The following is a 26,674-nucleotide window of genomic DNA, read 5'->3' on the forward strand; positions in this document are numbered from 1 at the left end:
GGGTGTGGATTTTGGTGGGTGAGGAAGTGGAGGTGATCAGGAAGGAGTTGAGGGGGACTATACTCAGAATATATTGTATGAAAAAAAATTTCAATTAATAAAAATTTTATCTGCTGAGGACAAAACAAAACAAAAGTAAACAAAGAGTCCCTAAAATTATTCTGCTTCTTTAGGCCTTTTTTAATTTTTATTTGCTTAGTTTATAGGTTAAGAATTCAAATTTGTTGAGGGGATAATTTCTCCTCAGCAGGTTTCTAATCTTTTATGTCTCATTTAAATAGCTTAAGGTCCATAAAATTGTCAAAAGCAGATTTCTTTACTGCCTCTTAGTCCTGGTCTTCTGCTTGACTCCTTTCCTGGGAATTTGAGCCTACTCTGCACAGATTTGGCAAATGCCTTGTGAGCAAAAGAAGTGACTGAAGAGTATTGGCTCACTCCTCCTCATTTTCCTCTCTTCTTCAGTGTCTTGTTCCCTTAATGTCTGGTTCCCTGAGCATCTCCTAGTTAACTGAGAAAGAACATCAGACAGAAACAGGAGGCCTTTAGGGGATCAGTCTAGATTGGAGCATAGGGAAAGGAGAGATTCAAGAATGAGTGCTTCAGCAAAAGAGAGAGTCCAATAGAAAAAGAAGGGTAATCTTAATATACTACCTGACTTATAAGTCAAGATTATTTGTAAAGTTAAAGTTATACCTACATTGTTTAATGGTTCTCAAAAACAAAGCATTGGCAATCCATGCAGAACAATTACAGTTATAGAACAGAATATATACTATCATCCTGTCAGTATAAAATTCATGTTTACAGTTGGAAAAGGGCAGGAAAATAAATAAAAAAGCAATGGAGTTAATGTCTACTTTACTCTTTGTTAAGATGTAAACTAAAAACATGATCATACTATTTATATAAGTAATATTTAGAAAAAGTAAAGTGGTATATTTAGAGGAGGAGAGAAGGAGAAGAGGTATGATATAGTGAGGTGTAGTGAGGAGGACAGATTGATTATAGTAGGAATTATATTTATTTAAACTTGATATCAAGGAAGCAGCAATATCATATTTAAAAATATGGGCCTACCTTTAGAAAATTAATAACAAATATTCACAAAAGTTCCTGATGAGTTTCTTTGTAAAATTACAGTGAGAAATAAAAAAAGTAAATTGTTCTGAAATGTTAGGTCCTATAAATTTTTTTACTTGAGTTTCAGGTGTTCCTCATGGTATTGTCTGTGACATTGTTGCTTATTCCCTCTGTAGCTAGCAATAGCTAAGAACTAAATGTGACATTAACTGTTTCTAGGAATTTGCTAGGAACAACACTGCCCATAAAAGTTAAGATTTATTTCCATGTCTTCCAAGGAATGAAACAAGAGCAAAAACTACTACACCACTACAACTGTCATTCATTAAGCATGCCAAATAATGTCATGAATTTTGCATAAACATTTTCTATTTGTCATATTTTTGTTTTCATCATTCCTTTTACCTTTTCTTCCTTTTCTCTTTTGTCCTACCATTAAGAATCATAGACTAGAGATAATGTAATAGATAATAAATGTTTTTGTATTCCTTTTTTATAGAGTGGGGTACAATAGCAGAAAAAGAAAATAGAAAAATAAATTCAGGAAGCTCAGAGATTCTCAAAGCAGGGTGAACATAAGCAATGAAGTTTCACCAAAGTATCACTCAAGATTGACAGTAGCCTTATACATGGGGAAGGAGGAATGGAAGCCAAAAAAGGAAGAGATAGTTTATATTAATAACTATATTCTAGGTTTAAATTCGTTATCTTTCTGTTTATTTGTCCTATCTGTTCTTTGTCTCCTTTGTTGATGTTGTTTTTATTACTCTCATTAACTGATTTAGGATAACCAGGTATTTTTTCAGGGTTCAGTTGTACTCTGTTGATTTACTTGGTATGTCTTATATGGGATTTCTGTTTATGTTTTTGGTAGTAGGATGTAATATATGTCTTTACCTTATCAGAGTCTATTTTTAAATATTATTCTTCCATTTCCCATTTAATGTAAGGTTCTTCTAACAGTATGCTTCATTTCCGTCATTGGTGTTTAAGGCATTATTAACATACAGTTCACTTCTCCATTTTATAACTTCCATAATTGCAATTTCTCTGTCTCTTCCTCTTCCTCTTCCTTTTCTCCCTCCTCCATCTCATTTTAAAGTTACCTTTTGAAGAAATAAACAAATGATAAAAATCTTATATTTACCACTTCACATGCTCTGTTTCTTTATGTAGACCCAGATTTTCATCAGATTTTATAGTTTCTGTGACAAAAAAAAACTCTTTAATATTTCTTACAGTTCACTTTTACTGATAATGCTTTCTCTTATATTTTGTCTAAAACAGTCTTAGGAGTCCTTTGGTTTTGAAGGATGTAGAGTTGTAGGCTTACGGTTTCTTCTTCAGCATCAGAAAGCCATTTTTCCATTGTCTGATTGCTTACATAGTTTATGTGAGAAGTCTGTGGTCATTCTGTTGTTTTGTGTCTTTTCTTTCACCCGTTTCTTTTAGGATTTTTAGCTTCTTTTTATTATTTGTTTTCAGTAACTCTAACACATTTCTGACAGATGTTTTTGTGCTGCTTGTTTTTACTTCATATTGGTGTAATATTTAAGTGGACAAACAGATTTAGGTACTAATTTCCATCAGGTTTGTAATTACTATTAATTGTAGTTTCTGGTGTACTACTTCATTAATTACAATATAGGCTCCCTCAAAGGGAAACATTTTAAACATCTTTTTGTTCTTAGTAAATACATATCAAATGAAACATATGGTTGGAAATTGCTTAGACCATGCAGCATTTCCAATATTGTTAAATTTTTGAGAAAAAAATTCTATTACTTTTCTGGGCCAATTGATTATTTTACTTAATAGTCACATTTCTCTTCCCTTTTAAAAGTTTATTTTTTCCATTTTAGTACAACTTAAACATTAAAAAAAGTTACTCATCATTAAACATTTAAAAAATATGCTATTTCTCATTAGTTGAATAGTCAAGTTACTCTTTTCATTAAAGAACTAGAATGAGATAGTGCTGTTTCATAGCTTTTAGAGTGTCCTAAATATGAATTTTTGGAGGAAGCAATATATTTCTGTCTTTGCTTCTTTGGTGATGATTGGGACTATGTCAGTTCATCAGTGTTTTTAGTTCAGGGTTAATATGTATAGAGTATCAGCTTCCCTATAGAAGTAATCTGACCTCTGCTAGGTTGAGTGATGAACGTACCCTGGAACAAAGGTAGGTTTCTTTTTTTCTTTTTTGGGTTTTCGAGACAGGGTTACTCTGTGTAGCTTTGCACCTTTCCTGGAACTCACTCTGTAGCCCAGGTTGGCCTCGAACTCACAGAGATCCACCTGTCTCTGCCTCCAGAGTGCTGGGATTAAAGGCATGTGCCACCACCACCCGGCTAAAGGTAGGTTTCTTATAGATTGAGGTCTTAGATCTCTTGACCCTTTATAGTCTGTTAGTTCCTGTATTGAACTAATCACATAGCTTTGGTGACCGTAGCTTTTTCAGAGAGATGTCTCTCACTGTGTTAAGTTTCATGAAAAAATTTAACATTATTAAGTAGTGTTTCTTAAACTTTTATTTTTCATTGTTAATTTTATTGTTTGAGTTTTGTTAGCATTCATTCTGTTCAATTTTAAGACCTTATTTTAAGACCTTTCTTGACCTAAATTCATATAGATAATTTTCCCCTAGGTTTGATTATCTTTAAGTCTTAAGAATAAAACCAGTTTTGTATTATTTTTATAGTTGACCATATATTTGATTTCTTGGTTCAAGTATTAAGAAAAATTATTAACTATAGTGGATACTAAGGTGCCTCTGTGTGGGTTGATCACAAAACTAATACTATGACCACCAACCTAACCTGATCTTGGAACAAAAGGGGCCATCTAGGAAGACTGTCTGTGCACTAAGGCAGGCTGTTGGGAATGTCATCTAGTCGTAGGGTCTGGATGCTGACATTTGAAAATGATTTCTTGGTGGAGCATCTGTGGCCTCAAAAATTATGAATTGTCTTAAAATTTCTTTTCAAGGGAAGGACCATATGAGAGGGAGGGTAAACAAAATATTTTGTTTATAATTTGCTGTAAAGATGATTTATTACAGTTTAATATTAAACAGCTCTGTAGGCCCAAAATTTATCTCACTTGGTTCTAACTGGTGTTTCTCTCTGACACATGGTGTGAATCAACTGTCCTTCCAACTTGAAAGAGCAGAGAGTTCACTGACGCAATCCTTTGTTCTAGGGGAATTGTTTCCATTGTGCCTTCAAAAGGGAGGGATATGAAAAGCCTTGACTCATGACAAGTTCTTTCCAAGTTAGACACAGTTGGGGGCTGAACACTGGCCTGAGGAAGTGAGGTCTATTTCCTCAACTGTCTTAAAAGTTGAACATTAACCTTTTCACATCCCTCTTTAAAAAACTACACACCAGAAACTTTCCATTCACGTGTTTCTGCTTTCCAGGGTTCTTCCTTAGCTCCTAGAAGTTGCTTGAGTTTCTTTCCTTTTCATAGTGAATCTGCTTTGAGAAGGTTGAATGATAAAAGTCACTGTCATGAAAAGTCTCAAAAAACTATGATAAATAGCTAGTAAATCATAGGTTAATAATAACAGTTGAATGTGTGTAGCAATATATAAAGACATTAAAAGATTTCATTTGAATATAAGCGCCATACATAGCATGATATGACTGTGAATAAGCATGTCATTTTGTTGTTTTTTGTAGAAACCAAGTAACCAGGACAGAGATGTTACATTCCTTGTCTGATTGTACTTTTGCTTTAGTATTTGCTAATGTTTACAGAATGCATTGTGTGCCTGCCACTGTTGTTAGTGCTTCATTTAGCCGCATGAAGTGGTAGCTATTTTTAATCTGAATTTCCCTGAGCTGGAATTTGACGTATAGAAAAAGCTCAATAACTTGCCCATGGTCACCAGCTAATAAAGTAACAGAAACAAGACTTGAATCTAAGAAATCTGGCTTTGTAGCTGGTGCTCTTTTTTTTTTTTTTTTTTTTTTTTTTTTGGTTTTTCGAGACAGGGTTTCTCTGTGTAGCTTTGCGCCTTTCCTGGAACTCACTTGGTAGTCCAGGCTGGCCTCGAACTCACAGAGATCCGCCTGGCTCTGCCTCCCGAGTGCTGGGATTAAAGGCGTGCGCCACCACCGCCCGGCCGTAGCTGGTGCTCTTGATCATTGAGCCTCATGGCCTGTTTTGTTATACTTTAAGAATAGACTCCACTAGAACTTGTCCTCAGAGTGGAAACTTGCTCTGAATTGTACTTATATATAGGATATTTGAATAATTTGAGTTGTTTTTTTTTTTTTTTTTTTTTTTTTTTTTTTTTTTTTTTACCATGGACTAGGGAAGGAGAGGTCAGGACCTAGTATATGTAGTTTTTTAAGGGCAAAATTAAGACAATGATGAAAATTATAAGAAAGCAAACTTTGGTTTTAAGAACTTTGCAATTGCTGTTGATGTGGGATTGGTTGCACTGTAGTGAATGGACTTTTTGCTAAATGTGGCAGCAGAAGCTGGACTAGTAGTTGATGGAGAGATTTGGAAAAACTTGTCATGCTGTGAAATTGGACTGTATCACCTCGGAGATTTATTCTTTTCTGTACATTGCTGTGCTAAACAGAAGTCATTAAAATAATTATTCTTTGGGCTTTCCTCAAAGGACGCAAAAAAAGAAAAAAAAAAGAGAGGCCTATTTGATATCTAATGGAAATGTGTGTTGGTTTAACTTTGGTCTAAGACATGAAAGTTTAATTTTTTTTTAACTTTAATTCCCCACCCCTTCCACATGCGCTCATGCGTTTTCTTTTTAAGACAGACTCACTCACTGTGTAGTCATGGCTAGCTTTGAACATGTGATTCTCTTGCTTCTTCTGTCTCTTGGGTTCTGGGATTATAGGCTTGTGCCAACATAGCCCATGAAATTTGTTAAAATAGTTTTATGCTGTTGATAAGGAGTTTTTGTAGATAATGTGAATGAACTAGGATGCAAGAGAAAGGCCTATGTTTCTAGTGTACGTTAGGTTTCTTAGAAACAGACAAGAGATTCCATCATAGCAACCACTGGAGCTCTTTCTTTCCCCACTCCCTTCTGAGAAATAATGAAAGCACACTAATTCAATTAATTTTGAGATTATGATCAATAATAGGAGAGTAGATGAAAAAGACATTTCATTTTTATTTTGTATTTCTTAATAATTTATTTCTTAAGACAGAGTCTCATGTATCCCAGGCTGGCCTTAAGCTTAGTCAGTAGCTAAGATTGACCTGATCTTGATATCTCCATCTCTCAAGTGCTGGATTATGGGGTCTTGTCACCAGCCTCGTTTATTCTGTGCTGGGCAACCCAAGGCTTCATGCACACTATATAAGCACTTTTAACAGTATCATCTCTCACCCCTGAGATGAGTTTTGTAGCCCTGTAACTTGTGACAATCTTCTTGCCTGTTACTCTTGGGATCTGGGATTACAGGTGTGTGCCACTACTAGAGGCTGCCATTTCATATTTCTTATTTTTATTTTATTTTAATAATTATTAAAAATTAGGCCGGGCGGTGGTGGTGCACGCCTTTAATCCCAGCACTTGGGAGGCAGAGCCAGGTGGATCTCTGTGAGTTCGAGGCCAGCCTGGGCTACCAAGTGAGTTCCAGGAAAGGCGCAAAGCTACACAGAGAAACCCTGTCTCAAAAAACCAAAAAAAAAAAAAAAAAAAAAAAAAAATTAGGACCCACATTAACCCCAAAGTATTTGTTCTTGTTTACTGTTTATTTTAATTAACATCTTACTGGCATTTACTGTGAATCTAGTACTGTTCTAGATTCTTTAAATGCATTTTTTTTGTTCAATCATAAAAATAACACTTGTATATTTAAGTAAAATAATAGAAACACAGAAAGCTTAAAAAAAATAAGAATTGTAGTCAGACATGGTGGTGTACACCTTTAATCCCAGTACTCTCTTGTCAGAGACAGAGGCTAGCCTGGTTTATATAGTGAGTTTCAGGCCAGGCAGAGTTAAAAACAAAAAACAAAAAACCAAAACTACAAAACAGCCAAAAAAAGAAAAAAGTGAGAGTTACATTTTTCTAGATATTTATTACTGTCCTTTCTATTCCCCTAGGAATGTAATATTTGGATATATTTGCTGTTGAGTGAACGTATGGTTTACATATCTTATTGTTTTCATCGTGCTTTCTTTTCTACTCTTAAAAAAATCTTCTCACCTTTTATTTTTCATTATTATTGATAAAATTGTGGTATTTGTAGCAGTGATAAAGGAAACTATTTCTGTGTTTGAAGTCTTGGAAAGGTTGCTTCATGTGCAAACCGGTGGTAACTACTCCAGGAGGGTTGTTGTCTTAGTCAGTGCTCTGTTGCAGTGAAGAGACACCACGAACATAGCAGCTCTTATGAAAGAAAACATTTAATTGGGGCTTGCTTACAATGTCAAGGTTTAGTCCATTATTCTCATGGCAGGGAGCATGATTGCATGCAGGTAGACGTGGTGCTGGAGAAGTAGCAGAGAGTTCTACCTCAAGATCCACACACAGTTAGAGGAAGAGAGAGACTCTGGGCTTGGCATGGGCTTTTGAAACCTCAAAGCCTACTCCTAGTGACACACTTCCTCCAACAAGGTCACACCTCTTAATTTTTTTCAAATAGTGCTACTCCTGGATGACTGAGCATTCAAATATATGAGTCTATTCTTACTCAAACCACCACAGTTATATTTGAGGATAGCTGAGTTACTATATGTAAGATGTTCAGTTGACATCTTGAAAAAGATACATTTTATTATTTAGAAATGGTGAGTTAGGGGTATCCTTTTCTGTTTGAGTGACATGGGAATAGTAAGATTGCCTAGATTCAATTTCTGGATGGTCATATGATTAGTTTTTCTGTACTTTTTTCATGGCTAGCCATGTAACCCCCACCCCCATATTCTTTGAGCTGTTACACACTCACTTTGAACACAGACACACAGACACAGACATACTTGAAGGCTCCCCTCCCCCAGCAAATATACACACCCGAACCCGGTTTTCAATACCATATTCAGGTGTAAGTTGATCTAGCTTTTCCTCCTGACATGAGGTGAGAGTTCACTGGGTATTCTTACAGTGATAGAAGGGCTTAATGGAGCCTTCAATCCAAGCCAGACTAAAGTAATAAAAATTGGTAGGTGACAGAACATTGAGGGTTGTCCCTGTCCCCTTTGTATGTCTGTGTTATGTGGGCCTGGTTGGGTACTGATGCTTATCATTATGATAGAGAGTTCTTGGCCACTTCACAGTCTGCCAGATACAAATCTTTAATAAACACCACGCTGCCTTTCCCCTTAAAAAACAAAACTAAACTTTGCCAAAGATTGTTTTTCTCTCCTTTGAGAGTTAACTTTGTAATTTGGAGCATATTACCATGCTGTTTGGAAGCTGTCTGACTGTTTCCATTGTTGCAGTCTGATTGTCCATGGTTTAATCATCAGTAGTTGTGAAGGAGGGTTTAAAAAAAAAAAAAAAAGGCTGCAGGCTGCATAGTACCATAAAAAATTTCCACCTGGAAGCAATTTTTCCTAAAAGCCCTTAGGGACTGCTGTCACCCTCCCCCTCGATTGGCAGCAAGGACTAGAAACACCAGCTCCCCTTAGAGCCAGGCTTTTTTGCTCCCAGCTTCCAGAAGGGCTCTGGGAGAGCTAGGGAAATAACAAATTATTCCCAGACACTCTTCTGTAAGAAATCCCCATGAGCCTTCTTTCTTCTTTTCCTTTGCTTCTTCCTGTATTAGCATTTTAGCTAAAATACAGATTATTTGCAGTAATAGGACTCGAATTTACTTTTTTAGTGAGAGTGTTTATTATCAGCTCTAGTGCTTGTCCTAGTGGAAAGTTGAAAGATCTTTGGGTTCTGCCATAGGCCCTTTATAATGCCTTCTCTGTGGAATGTAGGCATTGTTCCAGGTGTGAACTCTCAAGGAACTCAAGGTCCTGTGGGAGAGACAGACATGTAAATAAATCTTGTATATGTGGTTGCAGTGTAGCACCCTTTCAAAGATGTGAGCAAATGAACATTTTCAAGCAAAAGAATATTAACCCTTCGTCAGTGAATGTCCTTCCTTAATGGTGCCCATTCATTCTTAGGCCTGTTCTTTAGTGTGACGGGAGGATAGGATGAGGTGTTTGTTTAAGAGCTTTAGGGTAGTGGGGGTGGGGGAGGTTAGTAGTTTTGGTGGAATTTACCCCAAACCACACATGGTTTCCTAAGGTCAAGGTCATTTCACATTTGTATTGTCAGTATGAGGGTTAAGTGTAAATGGTGATACCATGGCTGTGAAGAAATAACTCACCCTATACCACTCCAAATGAAAGGTAACCAAGTGTTTCGACAGTATATTCCTTCAAAAACGGACTGTTATTGCTTTCTGTAACATTAAATTTGTTTTGTTTTGTTTTTTGAGACAGGGTTTCTCTGTATAGCTATGGTGCCTTTCCTGGAACTTACTGTGTAGCCCAGGCTGGCCTTGAACTCACAGAGATCTGCCTGCCTTGCCTCCTGAGTGCTGGGATTAAAGGCATGTGTCACCACTGCCTGGCCTATAACATTAAATTTTTTTTTTTTTTTTTTTCGAGACAGGGTTTCTCTGTGTAGCTTTGCGCCTTTTCCTGGAACTCACTTGGTAGCCCAGGCTGGCCTCGAACTCACAGAGTTCCGCCTGGCTCTGCCTCCCAAGTGCTGGGATTAAAGGCGTGCGCCACCACCGCCCGGCTAATTTTTTAATTACATTTATTTATACATGTCTGTATGTGTGTAGCCTGGGTGGAGATCAGAGGGAGACTTGCCAGATTTGATTCTTTCCTTCTATTTTATTGGTCTTAGGAATGGAATTCAGGTTGTAAGCAGCAGGTGCCTTTTACCTGCTGAGCCATCTTTCTGGCCCTGCCTATTTGCTTTTGATAGTAATTTTGTAATTTCCTCAGTCTTGGAATTAAATGTTTGGTATTCTTTTTGTTTTGGTTTAAATGTTTACTATTTCTTTATATATCTCACATTTATTTTTTTTTTATTTTATTTTATTTTTATTTTTTTTTTTTATTAATTTATTTTGCAATACAATTCAGTTCTACATATCAGCCACGGATTCCCTTGTTCTCCCCCCTCCCGTCCCCCTCACCTTCCCCCCAACCCCCCCCCCCATTCCCATCTCCTCCAGGGCAAAGCCTTCCCCACAGACTGAGGTCAACCTGGTAGACTCAGTCCAGGTAGGTCTAGTCCCCTCCTCCCAGGCCGAGCCAAACAATCCTGCATAGGCCCCAGGTTTCAAACAGCCAACTCATGCAATGAGCACAAGATCTGGTCCCACTGCCTGGATGCCTCCCAAACAGATCAAGCCAATCAACTGTCTCATCCATTCAGAGGGCCTGATCCAGTGGGGACCCCTCAGCCATTGGTTCATAGTTCATGTGTTTCCATTCATTTGGCTATTTGTCCCTGTGCTTTATCCAACCTTGGTCTCAACAATTCTCGCTCATATAAACCCTCCTCATTCTCGCTAATTGGACTCCCAGAGATCCACCCGGGGCCTAGTCATGGATCTCTGCATCCAGATCCCTCAGTAGTTGGATGAGGTTTCTAGCACAACAATTAGGGTGTTTGGCCATCCCATCACCAGAGTAGGTCAGTTCGGGCTGTCTCTCGACCACTGCCAGCAGTCTGTTGTGTGGGTATCTTTGTGGATTTCTGTGGGCCTCTCTAGCACTTTGCTTCTTCCTATTCTCATGTGGTCTTTATTTACCATGGTCTCCTATTCCTTGTTCTCCCTCTCTGTTGTTGATCCAGCTGGGATCTCCCGCTCCCCCAAGCTCTCTTTCCCTCAACCCTCGCCTTTCATTACCGCCACTCATGTCCAGGCTGTTCATGTAGATCTCATTCCATTTCTCTGTCATTGGGTGATCCCTGTGTCTTTCTTGGGGTCCTGTTTTCCAGGTAGCCTCCCTGGTGATGTGAGTAGCAGACAAGTCATCCTTGTTTCATGTCTAGTATCTTGCTATGAGTGAGCACATACCATGTTTGTCTTTCTGAGTCTGGGTTACCTCACTCAGGATGATTTTTTCTAGATCCATCCATTTGTCTGTAAACCTCATGATGCCATTGTTTTTCTCTGCTGAGTAGTATTCCATTGTGTATATGTACCACATTTTGTTTATCCATTCTTCAGTTGAAGGGCATCTGGGTTGTTTCCATGTTCTGGCTATTACAAACAATGCTGATATGAACATAACTGAACAAGTGCTCTTATGGTGTGGTTGAGCATTTCTTGGGTATATGCCCAAGAGTGGTATAGCTGGATCTTGGGGGAGATTGATTCCCAATTTTCTAAGAAAGCGCCATATTGATTTCCAAAGTGGTTGTACAAGCTTGCATTCCCACCAGCAGTGGAGGAGAGTTCCCCTAGCTCCACATCCTCTCCAGCATAAGGTGTCTTCAGTGTTTTTGATCTTAGCCATTCTGACAGGCGTAAGGTGGTATCTCAGAGTTGTTTTGATTTGCATTTCCCTGATGATTAGGGATGTTGAGCAGTTCCTTAAATGTCTTTCGGCCATTTGAGTTTCCTCTGTTGAGAATTCTCTGTTTAGCTCTATAGCCCATTTCTTAATTGGACTGTTGGGCATTTTGATGTCTAATTTCTTGAATTCCTTATATATTCTGGATATCAGTCCTCTGTCAGATGTGGGGTTGGTGAAGATCTTTTCCCATTCTGTAGGCTGTCGCTTTGCCTTGTTGACCATATCCTTTGCTCTACAAAAGCTTCTCAGTTTCAAGAGGTCCCATTGATTGATTGTTTGTCTCAGAGTCTGTGCTACTGGTGTTCTATTTAGGAAGTAGTCTCCTATGCCAATGCGTTCAAGACTACTTCCTACTTTCTCTTCTAGCAGGTTCAGAGTAGCTGGATTTATGTTGAGGTCCTTGATCCACTTGGACTTAAGTTTTGTGCACGGTGATAGATATGGATCTATTTGCAGCCTTCTACATGTTGATATCCAGTTTTGCCAGCACCATTTGTTGAAGATGCTTTCTTTTTTCCATTATGCACTTTTGGCTTCTTTGTCAAAAATTATATGTTCATAGGTGTGTGGATTAATGTCAGGGTCTTCAATTCGATTCCATTGGTCCACATGTCGGTTTTTATGCCAGTACCAAGCTGTTTTTATTACTGTAGCTCTATAGTAGAGCTTGAAGTCAGGGATCGTGATGCCTCCAGAAGTTGTGTTATTGTACAGGATTCCTTTGGCTATCCTGGGTTTTTTGTTTTTCCATATGAAGTTGAGTATTATTTTTTCCAGGTCTGTGAAGAATTGTGTTGGTATTTTGATGGGGATTGCATTGAATCTGTAGATTGCTTTTGGTAGGATTGCCATTTTTACTATGTTAGTCCTGCCTATCCATGAGCATGGGAGATCTTTCCATTTTCTGACATCTTCTTCAATTTCTTTTTTCAGGGACTTAAAGTTCTTGTCATATAGGTCCTTCACTTGCTTGGTTAGTGTTACCCCAAGGTATTTTATGTCATTTGTGGCTATAGTAAAGGGTGATGTATCTCTGATTTCCTTCTCCGCTTCTTTGTCCATTGTATATAGGAGGGCTACTGATTTTTTTGAGTTGATCTTGTATCCTGCTATGTTGCTGAAGGTGTTTATAAGCTGTATCAGTTCCTTGGTGGAATCTTTGGGGTCGCTCAAGTATACTATCATGTCATCTGCAAATAGGGAAAGCTTGACTTCTTCCTTTCCAATTTGTATCCCCTTAATCTCCTTATGTTGTCTTATTGCTCTGGCTAGAACTTCAAGTACTATATTGAATAAGTATGGGGAGAGTGGACAGCCTTGCCTCGTTCCTGATTTTAGTGGAATTGCTTTGAGTTTCTCTCCATTTAATTTGATGTTGGCTGTTGGCTTGCTGTAAATTGCCTTTATTATGTTTAGGTATGTTCCCTGTATTCCTGATCGCTCCAATACCTTTATCATGAAGGGGTGTTGGATTTTGTCAAATGCCTTTTCTGCATCCAGTGAGATGATCATATGGTTTTTTTCTTTGAGTTTGTTTATATGGTGTATTACATTGATGGACTTTCGTATGTTGAACCACCCTTGCATCCCTGGAATGAATCCTACTTGATCATGGTGGATAATTGTTTTGATGTGTTCTTGGAGTCTGTTTGCCAGTATTTTATTGAGTATTTTTGCATCAATGTTCATGAGGGAGATCGGTCTGTAGTTCTCTTTCTTTGTTGTATCCTTGTTTGGTTTAGGAATTAGGGTAATTGTAGCCTCGTAGAAGGAGTTTGGTAATGTTCCTTCTGTTTCTATTGTGTGGAACAATTTAGAGAATATTGGTATTAACTCTTCTTTGAAGATCTGGTAGAATTCTGCGCTGAAACCATCTGGTCCTGGGCTTTTTTTGGTTGGGAGACTTTTAATGACTGTTTCTATTTCGTTAGGGGTTATTGGACTATTTAAATAGTTTATCTGGTCTTGATTTAACTTAGGTATGTGGTACCTATCCAGAAAGTTATCCATTTCTTTTAGGTTTTCCAGTTTTGTCGAATAGAGGTTTTTGAAGTATGACCTGATAATTCTCTGGATTTCCTCAATGTCTGTTGTTATGTCCCCCTTTTCATTTCTGATTTTGTTGATTTGGATGCTCTCTCTCTGTCTTTTGGTTAGTTTGGATAAGGGCTTGTCTATCTTGTTGATTTTCTCAAAGAACCAACTCTTTGTCTCATTAATTTTTTGTATTGTTCTCTTTGTTTCTATTTTATTGATTTCAGCTCTCACTTTGATAATTTCCTGGCGTCTATTTTTCCTGGGAGACTGTGCTTCTTCTTGTTCTAGAGCTTTCAGGTATGCTGTTAAGTCTCTAGTGTGAGATTTCTCCAACTTATTTATGTGGGCATTTAGTGCTATGAATTTCCCTCTTAGTACTGCTTTCATAGTGTCCCATAAATTTGGATATGTGGTGTCTTCATTTTCATTGATCTCTAGGAAGTCTTTAATTTCTTTCTTTATTTCTTCCTTAACCCATTGGTGATTCAGTTGGGTATTATTCAGTTTCCATGAGATTGCAGGTTTTCTGTAGTTTTTGTTGTTGTTGAAATCCAACTTTAGACCATGGTGGTCTGATAGAACACAGGAGGTTATTCCAATTGTTTTGTATCTGTTTAGATTTGTTTTGTGGCCAAGTATGTGGTCAATTTTAGAGAAGGTTCCATGGGGTGCTGAGAAGAAGGTATATTCTTTTTTGTTAGGATGGAATGTTCTGTAGATATCGATTAAGTCCATTTGAGTCATGACATCAGTTAAGTCCTTTATTTCTCTGTTAAGTTTCAATTTGGGAGATCTGTCCAGTGGTGAAAGTGGGGTGTTGAGGTCTCCCACTATTAATGTGTGGGGTTTTATATGTGATTTAAGCTTTAGTAATGTTTCTTTTACATATGTGGGTGCCCTTGTGTTTGGGGCATAAATATTCAGAATTGAGACTTCATCTTGGTGGATCTTTCCTGTGATGAGTATGTAATGCCCTTCTTGGTCTCTTTTGATTGATTTTAGTTTGAAGTCTATTTTGCTGGATATCAGGATGGCTACACCCGCTTGTTTCTTAAGACCGTTTGATTGGAAAGTCTTTTCCCAGCCTTTTATTTTTAGGTAGTGTCTATCTTTGAATTTGAGATGTGTTTCTTGTATGCAGCAGAAAGATGGGTCCTGCTTTCGTATCCATTCTGTAAGCCTATGTCTTTTTATAGGTGAATTAAGTCCATTGATATTGAGGGAAATTAATGACCAGTGATTGTTCATTCCTGTTATTTTTTGGTGGTGATGTGTGGGTACTTCTATACGTTGGGGTTTACTGCTGTGGCTTTATCTGTTGCCTGTGTTTTCGAGGGTGTATCTGACTTCCTTAGGTTGGAATTTTCCTTCTAGTGCTTTCTGTAGGGCTGGGTTTGTGGATAAGTATTGTTTAAATCTGGCTTTGTCATGGAATGTCTTGTTCACTCCATCTATGGTGATTGAAAGTTTTGCTGGGTATATTAGTCTAGGTTGACATCCATGGTCTCTTAGTGTCTGCATTACATCTGTCCAGGTTCTTCTGGCTTTCAAAGTCTCCATTGAGAAATCGGGTGTTATTCTGATGGGTTTGCCTTTATATGTCACTTGGCCTTTTTCCTTTGCTGCTCTTAATATTCTTTCTTTATTCTGTACGTTTAGTTGTTTAACTATTATGTGGCGAGGGGACTTTTTTTGGGGGTCTAGTCTGTTTGGTGTTCTATAAGCTTCTTGTATCTTCATAGGCATTTCCTTCTTTAAGTTGGGAAAGTTTTCTTCTATGATCTTGTTGAATATATTTTCTGTGCCCTTGAGTTGGTATTCTTCTCCTTCTTCGACCCCTATTATTCTTAGGTTTGGTCTTTTCATGGTGTCCCAAATTTCTTGGACATTTTGGTTCATGACTTTGTTGGCTTTAGTGTTTTCTTTGACTGATGAATGTATTTCTTCTACTGTATCTTCAACGCTAGAGATCCTCTCTTCCATCTCTTGCATTCTGTTGATTATACTTGCATCTGAAGTTCCCAATCGTTTTCTCAGATTTTCTATTTCCAGCATTCCCTCTGTTTGTGTCTTCTTCATTTTTTCTATTTCCCTTTTCAGGTCTTGGACTGTTTCCTTCATTTGTTTCATTGATTTTTCTTGATTTTCTCTCAGTATTTTATTGTTTTCTTCCAGGACTTTATTGATTTCTTCTAATTTGTTTGCCCTTTCCTCTAGTTGTTTACAGCGTTCTTCACATTTTTTTGTCTTTTCCTCTACGCAAGCCTCTAGCTTCTTCATGATGTCATTCATAAGGCTGTTTTCTTCTGCTTCTTCCAATTTCTGATGTTCAGGTCTAGGTGTTGGAGGAGGGCTAGGGCCAGGTGATGCTGTATTGCTATTCATTTTGTTGTTTATATTTCTGCCTTGACGTCTGCCCATCTCCTTGTGGTTCGTTCTTGGCCTTATCCGCACACTTGGTTCAGACAGACCAGTGTTCCAAAAGGGAAGTCAGTGTTCCAAAAGGGAAGTCCGGAGCAAGATGGGAGCTGGGGGCCGGCCTCTGAGTCTCAGGAAGAGGCTTGGGGCTCAGGCGGATGGGCGTGGGGGCAGGGCGTGGAGACTGCAGGGTCTGCCAGGGGTCTTGGAGAAGGGGATCCTTCCCGGTGGGGCTAGCAGGGAACCTGCCCGGTGGCCAGAACCTGGGGCCGAGTTGGGCAGGTCTTCCCTGGAGTGGCTGGTGCCCAGGGATGGGGTCTAGGGCAAGGAAGGGTACTCACGAGTGTTCCAAAAGGGACGTCCGGAGCAAGATCTCACATTTATTTTTAATTTATACTTACCAGCTTAAGCCTGGGCAAATCTTGATCCATAGTTTGTGTTTCTTTTGATTCTTTTTAAGCTTTTTTTTTTTTTTCCTGTCCAGGTTCTAAGATTTCTTTTTCTTTTCTTTTTTTTTTCTTTTCTTTTTTCTTTCTTTTTCTTTTGTACTTAAATTCTACTTTAAAAAAACTGTTACTTCTCAGAAGTCTTAGAAATATGGGCTAAGGAATATTTCTCTAGAGAAGATTTATGTTCAGTCAGTTATCTGTGGACACTGGGAAGGAGATTGCTTCTAAAATAAATAACAGTTATTATTCTTGAGATGATGTTTTGCTATGTTTCCTGGGCTGGTCTTCAACTCCTCAGCTCAAGTGATTGATCCTTCTGCTTCTGACTTCCTTAATGCTGGCATGAAAGAAATGCATCTCCATACCTGGCCCTAAAATAAAGAATTTGACATTTTTCCAGACTGCACAGATAGTAATAGTATGACTATGGGACTTGTTCTTTGGTTTGAAATGATTGAAAGTTTTTTGTTTTTTCCTCCTGCAGTCAGAATCAGTATGAGAAGAGCAAGATTTCCTTGCAGGCTCCCTTAACCCTTCACTGAGATATCTTGGCTTTATTCTTTTTGAGGTCCCCTCATTTGAGGGCTGGAGGCTGTCTCTCCTGTATATAACAGGAGTATGAAGGTGTAGGTGGTTAGCAGAACCTTGATTTCTCTCTCTTTTTTTTCCTCCAGCAACTGCAGATGTTCGTGATTTTCTTTACTGAGAAGTTATGTACTAATGATCTAGAACCTTAATTTAGATTATTAAGATTTAGGAGTAGACGCGTTTTTCATAGTGTATCTAGTACTTTGCATTGCTCACAGGGAGCATCATCTTATTTTGCTACTTTGTTCTCTATCACTTTTTTTGGATGGAAACAACTTTATTTTTTTTTTCAAATGTGGCAGCTGCTTGTTCTCTCTCTCTCTCTCTCTCTCTCTCTCTCTCTCTCTCTCTCTCTCTCTCTCTCTCTTTCTTTCTTTCTTTCTTTCTTTCTTATGTATACAGCATGTATGACTGCAGACCAGAAGAGGGCACCAGATCTCATTACAGGTGGTTGTGAGCCACCATGTGGTTGCTGGGAATTGAACTCAGGACCTTTGGAAGAGCAGCCAGTGCTCTTAACCTCTGAGCCATCTCTCCAGCCTCCGGAAACAACTTTATTATCTTTCCATCCCTCAGGGTCTTCAGTGTTATGGAGTTTTAAATTTCTCTGATTGGCTTGGACTCACTATGGAGACCAGGCTGGCCTTGAATTTTCAGTGGTGGTCCTACTTATGCCTTGGAATGCTGGGATTACAGGCATACACCACCCTGCCTGGTTTTCATGGTTTTTTTAAAAAATTAATTAATTAATTAATTAATATTAATTAATTAATTGTTATTTCTTTAAAGACAGGATCTCATTATATCACAGATTGGCTTACTATATAGCTCAGGATTCTTTTTATTTTTCTTATGTCAGATGGGTAAAGTACTCAACTTCATAATAAGGTTTGAGGGAGGTATATGTCATACAATGATGTGAATAATTAATCATCATGCTTATGAACCAAAAACAGATCCTGCCTCAAGTACTCTTATTTCTTATCTTATAATTAGCAACATTATGATTCAGCTAAAAAAAGCAATGGAACAAATCTTTTTCTTTTAACACAGATTTGTACAAAGGACAAAAATGAAGCCACTGATAAACTTTGTTGAGCCTTTATATCTTCAGCTACTAAGGATGATGATTTGTTCCAACAGGATATTACCATGGTATTAGTTATGACAGTCTCTGTATCCTTAATTTGGACTGTCTTTGTTTTCATTAGTTTATTTCATGTTTGATTTCTGTTGTTGATTTGTCTGATGTTTTGTGACAAATTCTCTTCTTCTGAGACTTTTCTAGTTGTATTTAATCAAGCCACATTCTTTAATAGGCTCTTTGGCTAGGTGCCAGCTGAGGCTGCCCCATCCTGTTTTTAACCTATACTTTTGAAAGTGCCCATTCTTTCAAAAGAAGTGCTTCCCTTCTTGCCTGAGGCAGAATTCCCTCACAGCATCCTCTTGGTTGTCTGGGCTGTCTTGGTGAAGCCAGGTACATTGGGATCTGCAAAGATAGAAGAGGATTGGAATATGTTTGCTGTCATGAGGTATCATAAAAACATTTTGATAATATATTAGTTGCTTTTTGTATTACTTTGATCAAATACGTGACAAGAAGTAACCCTTCAAGGTGGAAGGGTTTATTTTGGTTTACAGTTCAAGGGGATACAGTTTCATCATGTTGGGGAAGGCAGGGTGGCAAAAGTAGAAGGCACTTGGTTGCATTGCACCACAGCCAGAAAATATAGTTATGAAATGTTAACCATTCTAGTTGGTGGTATGTACCTGGGAGAGTAGAGCCTAAAAATGAGGCAGACTGAAGTCTCATCCAATAGCCAACTTTATTTAGAGCACTAGACAATTTATATTCTGAGGGTATTCTTGAGGGTTGAACAAGGTCATATGAGCAAAGGTCACATGACTTTAGGCTGTATACAGTCAGGAGGACAAGTCATGCTTGGAAACATCACTCTGAATGATAATGGGCAAGATGATGGGTAATCTAAAATAAAACCCACTCCTATTATTACATGTGGGAGGACCATGAAAGCACATTCCAAGAACAACTTGTTACGGAGGAAAAGAAGTTACAAGGCTCTTGTCTTGTTTACTTGGAGTTTTCTCACAATGTCTCAGAAATCTCACACAGCTTCATTCATGGATCATGTTCCAAGAGATGGTGGTGTTCAGCTTGCTTGTTCATTTTTACTGTGTCTTAGACACTAGCCCAGTGTTTCTCAACCTTTGCGGGGGTTACCTAAGACCATCAGAAAACACAGATATTTACATTATGATTCATAACAGTAGCAAAATTAGAGTTATGAAGTAGCAACAAAAATAATTTTATGGTTGGGGGTTGTGGTGGTTTGAAAGAAAATGACTCCCAAAGGAAGTGGCACTAATAGGAGGTGTGGCCTTATTGGAGTAGGTGTGGCTTTGTTGGAGGAAGTGTGTTACTGTGGGGGTGGCTTTGAGGTCTCCTATGCTCAAGCTACACCCAGACAATTTCCTGTTGCCTTCAAGTCAAGATGTAGGACTCTCAGCTACTTCTCTAGTACCATGCCTGCTTGCATGTCACCATGTTGAACCATGATAATGGACTAAACTTCTGAAAATGTAAGCCACCCCATTAAATGTTTTTCCTTTATAAGAGTTGCCATGGCCATGGTGTCTCTTCACAACAATAGAAACCCTAACTAAGATAGGGGTCACCACAACATGAGGAACTATATTAAAGGGTTGCAGTATTAGGAAGGTTCAGAACCACTCTCTAGCCCACGTAAGGTAAGTCTTTCCAGATTGGTTAAATCTAATCTAGAAACAGCATCATGGCCATTCCCAGAGACTTGTCTCCTCGGTGATCCTAGACAAGTTGACAGATCAACAATATTAACTGTCACAGGTGTTGTGCTCAGTTTAGATTTCACTGATTACAATATACTTCTCCAGGTACTGATGATGATATGCAATGGTTTATTTTCTTTTATACCCAGAGCATTCAAATTGTAGTACTGAAGTTTGAATACAATCAATAGACATACTGAAGTAAAGAGAAGGGATATAAACTCCATTTGACCTTTTGTAGTTCTCTTTCAACATCATGCTCAAATCTGTTTTTCCAGTTTATTTTTAACTTTTGGAATAAACAAAAATACTAATGATGCTTTTATGGAGTTTAATGAGAAGAAAATGTTTGAGGAATAAAACCATGGCAAGTTAAAAAAGATATACGAAAAAGGAAAGACCAGAACAAACTCTGGGATTTTTTCTTGGGTAATCAAAACCAAAACCCCAAACTAAAATGCTTAGTCCTTTGTGTCTTAAGTTCTCTTTGGTCTCATGACATCTCAGTAGATACGTTTGGTCTCCTGCATTACTCTTGTCCCCACCGCTGAAAGAAGGGTAAATCCACATGCATTGTCTTCTCTTCCCTCTCTGCACATTTTCCGTGTGCATGGTAGAATCTTTTCACCATGATTTTATCTCCTTTGAAAGCACCTGAAGATAAAAATGGGTAAGACAGTCTTTACCCAAGGGGAAATTAATGTTTCTAGTATGAGGAGATTGATAATTGAACAGGCCATTAGAATATAGTTTAATAAATTTTGTGAGGGCAGTAGTTACAAACGAGGTGGACATGAAAGGCTCTAAGTGATTAGAGATGGTTTCTCAGAAGAAGTTAGGTTCGAGTTGTGGATGTAAGTAGATGAGATTTACTTTGAAATGGAAGAAAAGGGGAAGGATAGTTGAGGCTGGAGACTGGAGTCCTTATAGAGCAGTGGATACCGATTGTTGTCTGCCTTTTTGATTTGCCTGCTACTTTGAAAATTGCACAACATTCTGTCATTTAGGATACTTTGCTATGTAAATAACAGAATATAGAGGGAAAGTGGCTTAAATAGTTGGAAACTGATTGACATGTAGAGTATATGGAGACAAACTGTTCAGGATTTCTCCACAGTCCAGGACCCAGGTATTTTCCACTTTTTTTTTCTTTTTTGGTTTTTTCGAGACAGGGTTTCTCTGTGTAGCTTTGCGCCTTTTCCTGGAACTCACTTGGTAGTCCAGGCTGGCCTCGAACTCACAGAGTTCCGCCTGGCTCTGCCTCCCGAGTGCTGGGATTAAAGGCGTGCGCCACCACCGCCCGGCGTATTTTCCACTTTTAAAGCCCAGGTTATTGGCACAATTTCCTCTCTTTTAGAGTAGTTGCTTCACCTGCCTATAAGTGTCTTATTTTCACAGGGCAGTGTTTAAGGTAAGAAAAGCAACCTCTTTTTCTGCATCCTCCAGGGGACATTTTGTTTGGTTTTTCACTAACAAATTTCCCTTCTCATTGGTGAGAGTTATATCACACACCATATGTTAACTGATCACTGACAAGGTAACTAACTTAGTGTTTACCTCTTGTGGTAGGATAGAAAGGTGAAACACCACAGTTGGGACTCAAACAAAAAAAGTCAATAGTTGCTATGTAGATACAGCTAATCCACAGCTGGCTCATCCTGCAATGGAATTCCTCACTCCAACTTTTCTCCCCCTCTTCTCTCTCTGTCTCTGTGTCTGTCTCTGTCTCTCTGCCTCTCTCTCTCTCTCTCTCTCTCTCTCTCTCTCTCTCCTCTCTCTCTCTCTCTCTCTCTCTCTTTCTCTGTCTCTGTCTCTCTCTGTCTCTCTCTCTCTCTCTCTCTCTCTCTCTCTCTCTCACTCTCTCTCTGTGTGTCTCTGTCTGTCTGTCTGTCTGTCTGTCTGTCTCTGTCTCTCTCTCTGTCTCTCTGAGACCGGGTTTCTCTTTGTAGCCCTGGCTGTCCTGGAACTTGAACTTGCTCTATAGAAGCCTGGCCTCAAACTAAAGAGAAATCTGCCTCCGAAGTGCTGAGCTTCCTACAGTCCAGCTCCCATTCTACCTCCTCAGCAAGGCCTTCCTTTTTAGCCCTGGCTGACCTCAGCCTCCTGAGTGCAGTGATTGTAAGTGTGTATCACCCTACATGGCTCCTTCCTTGTCTTTGGAAAAAACAGATTGAAGCTGATTTTGGCTTTATGCAAGTCACATAATTCTGTAGTGGTTTAGTGAAGGATAATGGTAAATATTTGTTGAATTCAAACTTTAAGTGCCACCTTATCAGTTAGAAACTTTAAAAATATGCTTTTGAAATCTAGGTGGAAGAGGGATATGGAACCACTATGATGTATCAAAGTATATTATTAGCGGTGCACACTAGGATGTACAAATATACTTTTATAAAATCCTTTGGTTTATTAGGGAGGTTTTGGAAATCATACTCTTTAGGCCTCCATTTTACTTGCGTCAAACCTTAGGGTATCAAAATCACTGTTAATTTCTAAGCATTTCTTCTTGTTTACTTTTTATAGTACTAGAATATTCTTGTAATAACATAGATAAGCAACCGCATGATTATGTGTTCCATAGTCTTGTTTAACTGTTATGTATGTATCTTGTGTCAGAAGCACAGAGAAGTCCAATAATGTTTCAAGGAGTCAACCTTTTTAAGATTCTGCCTTTAATTAATTAATTAATTAATTAATTAATTAATTAATTAATTAATTAATTAATTAATTTTTGGGAGTGGGGAAAAGGTCTCAGGTAGCCCTGGCTGGCCTCAAACTTGCTGTGTAGCTGAGGATGGCCTTAAACTCCTGATCCTCCTGTGTTTGCCTCTCTAGTGTTGGCATGATGGGCATATCCCACCATGCCCAGTTTTATGCATTTCTGGGGCTTTCTGTATGCAAGGCTCCCCTTAACCAGTTGAGCTACATCCTCTGCCTTGGACCCACAGATTTGATCAAATGTAGTTTTTAAATTTTTTTCAGCAGTCTGTTTTATTTGATTATATCAAATTCATGTTGTAAGGAATATTAGAAATTGGTCATCACTAGATGGCAGTCTTTCTCCACTTGAAGTCATTTGTTCAGAAGAGAAAATAGTGCTATACTTATTTAAGAATAGTGCTGACTGCCAGTATAAAGCTAACTTAGTAGATCTCTAACTTTTCCAGAGTTTAAGAATTGTTTATTTATTTTTGCCGTTTATATGTGCTAGGTCTGTTGTTCATTGATGGCTTATGCTGAAATATATTTGAAATGCTGAGTCAATGTGAACTATCAGGTCTGTTTACATTTGCTTTTTACTGTGGTAGAAGCAATTTGTAATTGAAGACACAAAATGCAAGTGTATTTTCACCTATTTTATAGCCACGTGGAAACTATATATCCTTTCACTTGCATATAGACAAAAATTCACGCAAAGCTTGGTAGTTGTGGAACCTGTAAATTTGCCCAAAATGCAAAATATAGGGGTCTCTAAACAGTGTCTACTTTCCTTCATTTAGAAGTGTGTGCTTTAGATTTGAAGTCTACCTTTTCTTGTTTTTTGTTTTTGTTTTTGTTTTTTTTGGCTTAGTACTAATCACTGTTGTAGCTCAGCTTCTTGAATACTAAGATTACAGACCTGGGTGCTCTGCCCCAGTCACTTCTTACTTTAATTTTTAAATTTTTTACTCTGAAGGCTCACTGTAAGCCTTTAAAGTCAGTCAACATCATAAGTGAAGAGAGAGTTATAATCGTGAAGATCTAAGTAGAAACTCTGTGACACTGATAAGGAGATTAAAACCACCACCTGCTGACTGTCCTCAAAATCTTTGCTCTTTCTTAATGTTCGCCAGAATTGGGAAGCTTAATGCTCAGCTAGTACTTCAGGGGAAATTGCAATTGTTTGCTGTTTCCTATTTTGTAAATGAGAACGCTCTGAAGGTCAGAGAGCTTAATTGAATTGGCCAGAGATGTAGCTAATTACAGTGCCAAGACCAAGGCCCCGCAATTAGTCAGCTAAAATCCACATTTTCTTACTTTGATTTTCTTTTTAATAGGAAATCCAGGGTGGTATTATTTATCTAAATAAGTCTAAGTTCTAAATTTATTTCTGTTTCTTACTTTTCTTTGAGTAGGCCTTACATGGTTTAGGATGGCCTCACACTATTTAGTTAGGCTTGCCTTGGATTCCTCATCCTCCTGCCTCCACTTCCCAATTGCTGGAATTATGTTCCACCATACCTGGCTCCTGAATTTCTGAACCTTGGGATTTTTTTTCCCCTCAAGTCTGTCATTTGTCTTTGGAGAGAAGGAATGAAAATCTCTCCTGGTATAACCTAACATATAGGTTATTACTGACACAGAATATACTGAAATTGAAACCAAAAATTAAAAAAGTGAATATCAACCTATGTCTTTAAGTTTGAGGATTTTCAGTGATCCTCTCCACCCCAGTTTTCCACATAACAAGGAATTTGAGTGTCTTTCCTTAGAAGATTGCTTTCCTTTCTTTGAAAGTTAAGCTTGAAACTTACTGAAATGTCAGTGGCAGGTTCTATCTTGTGGATTCTAGATAGTCTTGCCATAAAATCATCCACTTGGAGGGCTGTTTATAATTTTTTTCTCTTCTTCACAAGGAAGGGGAATGAATCTTGATTGCTGTGTTCTTACTGAAGTTAGTGTTGAGAATTTTTACTGGGATTATGGTGTGTCCTGTGCATGCACATGTGTGTTTGTGTGTGACACTTAATTTGGGTAGTGGAACTGACATGCTGAGGAAAGTGAATTTTCTTATCCCACAGGATAAGTTTGTGATGATCCTGTACCATACATCACTCTAGACTCAGAAAACATGGGCAGTGAGCAAATATGTGTTTGCTGAAGGAGTATCAGGGATCAGAGATAATTTTGGCTTGTTCCAGTCAGTGTGTATTTATTTATTCCACCACTTTGGTGAATGTGGAAGGCTAAGTTTTTGACCTTGAGTACGTAATCTAGTTCAGGTGGATTATAGGAAGAATCAGAAGAAATCATGGGTGATAATGATGAAATTGTTTAAGGACATAAAGATAAAAATCAGTTAGCTCAAGAATATAAAATCCTTGAGGCAGGGAGAGGCTTAAAAATAAAGTCATTACTGAAGGGCTGAACAGTGACTCAGTAGTTTAGAGCACTCAGTGTTCTTGCAGAATACCTTATTTTAGTTCCCAGCACTCACATGATGACTCACAGCTATTCACAGGCATGCACAAGGTAAACATATATATATACACACACACACACATACATACATACACACACACAGAGGTATGTACAAGGTATACTTATATATATTCAGGCAAAGAACTCATACACATAAAGTAAAATCAATTTTTAAAAAAATGTCATTGTAACTGTAGCATAGACACTGGAGGTAGGTCAAGGATGGGAACTGGAGAGAAAACCTGGGTTATGTGGCGTCATACCCATGATAAAGATTTTCTCTTCTTTGTAAAGGTAAACTGTGATGGCTATTCTTGGTTATCATCTTGACTACATCTGGAATTAACTAAAACTCAAATGGCTAGGCACACCTGTGAGGGATTTTTTTCCCTCCCTCCCTTCCTTCCTTCCTTCCTTTTGGGTTTTTCAACAGGGTTTCTCTGTTTAGCCCTGGCTGTCCTGGAACTGGCTCTGTAGACCAGGTTGTTCTCAAACTCATAGAGATTTGCCTGCCTCTCTGAGTGCTGGGATTAAAGGTGAGTGCTACCACACCTGGTGAAGAAATTTTTTCTTAATTAAATCATTTGAAGTGGGAAGACCTACTTCTAATCCAGATCTTTGAGGTGGGATGATACACCTTTAATCTGGGCCTTAAATCTGCCACACTTTCTGCTAGCAACCTATAGCTTCATGGAAGAAGGAAGCTCTCTCTTTCTGCTTGCTCTTGCTTTCAATGTAAGCCCATTCCTTTACTGGCATTAGAGCCTACTTCTTTGGGATTTCAGTATTTATTGAAGACCAGTTGAGACATACAGTCTTGGACCTTCTATTCATAGGCAGCCTTTATTGGATTAGCTAAACCAAAGCCTGTATAACCCATTATAATAAATTCCATATATAATATATTATAATATGATAAATTCCATATACATTTAATTTTCTTCTTTTTCTCTCTCTTCATTTTATAAATTCTATTCCTCTAGAGAACCCTGACTAATACAGAAACCTTTAGAGAGACTTAAGCTGGTGGATGTGTTCAATTCTAAAACATGTTTTAGAGGTTGAGTTGTCATGACTTAGTAGATTTAATGGGGAGAGGATGGACAGAGGGATGAGAAATGATTGTAGATACTTGGCTTACATAACTGAATAAATGTCATTAATTGTAGTGGTGTTTGTGTATTGGGGAAGCTGGAAGGAACAGTTTGGGAAGGTAGATGGGTCAATAAATATTCTTTTTTCTTCACTATATTTGCATGGCTTTTAACAATCCCATTGGAGTAGTGTAGTAGTAGTAGGAAATTTGTGTTTAGAGTTCAGGGCAGTGCTCTGCTTTGTAGGTTATACATTAGGAAGTCAGTACTATATGAGTGGTATTTTTGAACCATTAGATTACTTGGTGAGAGAGCATAGAGAAGTATAATAGAGTAGGAGGCTCTAGAAGGGAGATTGAAAAGGTGTGTCAGTGAAAAGGTAAATCCATATTAGTGTGGTTACCGTTTACATCCAGAAGAGAGTACTTAATGAAGGAGTGAGTGCCGAACCTCAACAGAGGCTGC

At 38.2% G+C, this 26,674-nt stretch overlaps 1 protein-coding gene and 1 non-coding gene across 5 annotated transcripts in view; one reads left to right on the forward strand and one right to left on the reverse strand.

Annotated features, from left to right (window-relative positions):
* Exoc6b (exocyst complex component 6B) overlaps positions 1-26,674 on the forward strand; it is a 519,570-nt gene that overhangs the window by 69,048 nt on the left and 423,848 nt on the right. The window lies entirely within an intron of this gene.
* LOC128100228 (small nucleolar RNA U13) lies at positions 17,959-18,063 on the reverse strand. The gene has a single exon (XR_008214740.1). It is a non-coding gene; the product is annotated as a small nucleolar RNA U13 (small nucleolar RNA).

The sequence above is a fragment of the Peromyscus californicus genome, unplaced genomic scaffold (genome assembly GCF_007827085.1).
Source record: "Peromyscus californicus insignis strain IS unplaced genomic scaffold, ASM782708v3 Scaffold_6__1_contigs__length_162567912, whole genome shotgun sequence".
Lineage (NCBI taxonomy): Eukaryota > Metazoa > Chordata > Mammalia > Rodentia > Cricetidae > Peromyscus > Peromyscus californicus.